Raw genomic sequence first — 4,608 nt, forward strand, 5'->3', positions numbered from 1 at the left:
GTCTTGTCCAGACTTTGCTGGAACCAATTCCTGCACAGGATCTTTTGATCGAAAAACAACCCACATTGAACGTCAAGCATGAACTCCCGAATATAGAAAAGCCTGTTTGTTATTTTTTTTTCCTTTTAACACTTGCTGTTGCACATCGTCTAAATCTCAAATTTAGCTTGTAGTTACTGAGGTTCGGAGGCACGAGGAGATGCTGCAAGTGTATAGTATTCTATTGCGAATATGCTTGCAGTATTGCGGTAGTTCTGGTTACCACATTGTAGGCTGGATGTGGAAACTTTGGAAATGATTCGGAGGAGATTTACCAGGATGTTGTCTGGTGTAGACGGACGGTGTTACGAGGAAACGCTGAGAATTAGGCTGCTTCTGTTCTGTAGAAGACGTTTGAGATGTGACTCAATTGAGACGTATAAGATAATCAAAAGGTTATATCGGGTGGAGGGTGAGAGCCTTCTTCATGGAATGGCGATGCCTAGAATGAGGGGTGTAGATATAACTTGTGTGTTGTTAGATATTGCACAGATGTCAGAGATACTTTCTTTACTCAGAGAGTACTAAGAGCGTGAAATGGCCTATCTGCAACAGTAATATACTGGCCAGGTTTAACGGCATTTAAATGATCATTGGAGAAACATGGATGAAAATGGGATAGTACATTTAAAATGGACTTCAGATTAGCTTTGCAGGTCGCTGCAGCATCGGCAGTCGAAGGGTCTGTCATCTATGTTCTACGTGCTAACCCAAGAAAGATAAGGAGTAGAAGTAGACCAAGTGGCCCCCTCGAGCCTGATTCACAATTCAATAAGATCACAGCTGATCTTTCCGGGGTTCTAATCAACTTCCCTGCCACCTCGCAAAAAGCCTGAATTTCTGAATTGTTCAAATATTGATCTAACTTTGTCTTACATGCATACAATTTGATGGACTCAACTGATTCAGATGCATGGAAACTTACAGATTCTCAATCCTTTGGGCAATTAATCACTTCTTCAACACAGTCGCAAATATTCATCCCTTTATTTTGAAGACATATCACTTCGTAGAAATCACCTCTCTGCTTCTCCATTAACTATTGCCCTATTCCCTTCATAATTTTAGATGTGGCGATAAGATTTCCCCCATTGTTCTAAATTCGAATGAGTATCGTCTCAGCGACTCAGTCTGTGCTCAGAAGCCAACGCTCTTGACTCCAAAATCAATTTAGTGAAACTCATCCACGTCCTGAACAGTGCTGTTACATTATTTATCAAGTAAGAAAAATATGCATAATTCTCCAGGTGAAAATGCATGTGATAAAGCTACAGCATAACTTGCAGGGTTTTGTTTGGAAATCGATCCCTCTCGCAGTACTCTCACTTAGATCCCTCTCTCCGCCCCCACCCCAGTCTGACCTATCACCCTCACCTTGACCTCTTTCCACCTATCACATTTCTGACGCCACTCCCCCAAGTCCCTCCTCCCTACCTTTTATCTTAGCCTGCTGGACAAACTTTCCTCATTCCTGAAGAAGGGCTTATGTCCAAAACGTCGATTCTCCTGTTTCCTGGATGCTGCCTGACCTGCTGCGCTTTTCCAGCAACACATTTTCAGCTCTTATCTCCAGCATCTGCAGTCCTCACTTTCTCCTCAAGAGCTTCATAGTCCATCTTGTTTACTGCTGTACCTCCATCCTCCTTTGTCCACTTAAAACAGATTTGAAGTGGTCATGTAACAAACTATCAAGTTCTACAGCTTCATAAACGGGTTGTCCGCTTGGGTTCTCATGGGCGCTAATTGTTCCTGGTTGTTCTGTTCCGCTTGACGTATGTGCAGAATACCTTGGCATTCTTGTGAACTTTGACTGCTTGCACTTGTCCATGCTCCGATGATCGTCAGTCGCCACTGTGTGAATTTTCACTGCCATCACCTCTGATATTTTTGAATCTCGAGAGAACAGAATTTCCACATTAGATAATTTTGTCTGTATGAAGATAGACATGAAAGTGACTGTTTCGTTTCGCTGAAATTTTGCAATTCTCTGCGAAAATAATGACGTAATCCGATATTCACTGTTCCATATTTGCCCGTCTTCACTTTTTTTTCAAATATCGATGGAAGCCTTTGGTCGACAAATTGTTTGTTGCTGGTTGAATTCTTCTTCTGGTCCAAATCAGAGCAATGATCGTCCTTTGCTGGGACCGAAATGTCTTCAAATCCAGGATTTCCTCAAAACCTGGCATTTGTGTGAGCCACTTCCTTTGATCTAATGCAATCTTTAACTTATATTGTTAAATATCGTTTAGCCATCTTACCATTTTGTTGTTTGCACTGATGTGGGTATATGTGTATTGTTCGTATTACACTGTTCATTTTAAAAAGCCAGTGTTTACCTGTCATTAATTTTTGTAAATCCTTTCCATGTACTATTGCCATTTACAGGAGTCGATGTGCCTCACACAACATCATAGCTTGCATGACACGAGTTTATAACCGTAAATTCAAACAAAAACAAATGTTGTGTTTTTAAAGTGTCTATTAAAAATCATATGTTGTGATCGCTATTCCCAAAATGTATTCCAACCCAAAGGTTTTCAATTAGCTACTCTGAATATGCAGCACCCAATTCCAAAATAGCCTCTTCTCTAAATAAGTGTCAACATCTTGTTAATTCAAAACAAAGCACACACGCTCAAGAATTCCATTTCTCCCAGAACGGGCATTCGCTTGGATTAGCTCAGCTCAGCTGTAATTTGAAGCTGTCCGTTATTCATGCAGGACCGACAAACCTGTTCATCTAATTTCCTGATTTATGACTTACTCAAAATTTGCATTGCATTTTTCAGTTTGATGTATCACTTCAAACAATAGTTAATTCATATTGTTGTTTCTCAGCAACACTTGAGCAGATTCTGTGTTGCCACTGATCTACAGTAACTTGATGAGATCATACCTGGAGGAGTGTGCAGTTTAGTTTTCCTCACAGAGGAAAGGATATTGTAACATTGGAAGCAGCTCAGAGATGGGTCCCTCAACTGATTCCTGCAATGATGGCGTTCACCTATAAGGAAGAGATTATCAGGTTGATCCATTACAAATTCGAGGTTACAAGAGTGAAACATGGTCTTCGTTATGTTTTCCATTTTGTCTCTGCTTCACCCATCCCCCACATATTTTGTCACATAGCACTGGCAACAGCCTGCGTCATTCACGGCTCCTAATCTACCTTCGATCTCTCCATGCACTATCATTATCACCTTTGCATCTGGAGCCCTGACTCACCATCTCTCAGCCTGGTGTAAACAGCTCCCTAATTCTCCCCCTTTTTTATCTTTAACAAAGGATCAGTTCGACTCGAAACGTCAGCTCTTTTCTCTCCTTGCAGATGGTGCCAGACCTGCTGAGACTTTCCAGCATTTTCTCTTTTGGTTTCAGATTCCAGCACCCGCAGTAATTTTATTTTATTAATGGCTCTATGATATTGCTGGTGTCATGATAACTCCAGCTTCGATGCATGAGAGGTGGGCAAGCGAATGAATTGCCTCTGGAAGTCGCGTGACAAGTATTAACAGAGATCAAGGAAAATAACATGAACGAATCTTTGATTTGAATTGAAGCCTGAACTCTGGTTCTGCTCCGAGACTGTGCCAGGTCTACTTAATACTGCATATATTTCATGCTTTGCATTTGTTTGTGAAAACAATTAAGACTGATTGATTCGCTGCAGACAACATCCAGCAGTGATCATGGGTACGGCGATCAAGTCGTGTGTCTATCCCTGTCAAATGTTTTATTGCGCAGGTTTGGTGGAGCACGTTGTTTGGAAAAAATAACAACGCAGCTGAGATCCGGCATAGGACCAGCGGGTTGATGTTCCATGACAGCGATGGTCGTCTTTCGAATGAATACACATCTCAACCGACCATGTGACAAGTTCTTGCAGACGGTGAAAATAAAAGCCACGGCGAACACTGACACAGCCCTGCTAACGACGGAAATGCCTTACCTGGTCAGTGCGGGATTGAACCCACGACCTTGGCGTTATCAGCACCACGCTCTCACCAGCTGAGCTCACCGACCAACGCAGCACACATGGCCAAACCAAATGCCTATATTGCCGGTGCTCACAACCACGGCGGCTGTTCATTTTCTGCTTCATGTCGATCGCACGATAGTCTAAAGTATTTCCTTTCGTTGCAAAGCTTTTCAACGAAAAAAAAAGCATTTACTTTTCCGGACGCGCATACTCGACTTAACCATTTGCTCTGATATTCAAAATGAAGCACAATGTCCGGACGCGTGCAATTTCAATCCCAATGCCACCAGCTCAGCTGCAGCTTGTCATGTTGAAAAATATCGTCTGTCGAAACGTACCTTCAACGATCGCTCACTGTTCTTCTGGATACTCACAGACTTTTGGAGTCAGCGTTATGTGCTGCTGATAAACTGCTACGAACCTTATGCCAAATGCATTTGAATTGAAATCTAACAGTGGGATTTTTTCTGCTCCCGAACGACGCAGTTGCTTTGGTGTCAGCAACAGCCCAGACGCCAATTGCACGTTTTGCTCAATCACTCATGTTGCTAATTCAATCTTCGTTTGACAGCATATTTAGCAAGTTA

General features: G+C 42.2%; 1 non-coding gene across 1 annotated transcript; it reads right to left on the bottom strand.

Moving 5' to 3' along the window:
- Positions 1–3,992: 3,992 nt before the first annotated feature.
- On the bottom strand, positions 3,993–4,065 carry trnai-gau. The gene has a single exon. It is a non-coding gene; the product is annotated as a tRNA-Ile (tRNA).
- Between the last annotated feature and the right edge of the window lie 543 nt (positions 4,066–4,608).

This window comes from Chiloscyllium plagiosum, unplaced genomic scaffold, assembly GCF_004010195.1.
Source record: "Chiloscyllium plagiosum isolate BGI_BamShark_2017 unplaced genomic scaffold, ASM401019v2 scaf_358, whole genome shotgun sequence".
NCBI classification, from domain to species: Eukaryota; Metazoa; Chordata; class Chondrichthyes; order Orectolobiformes; family Hemiscylliidae; genus Chiloscyllium; species Chiloscyllium plagiosum.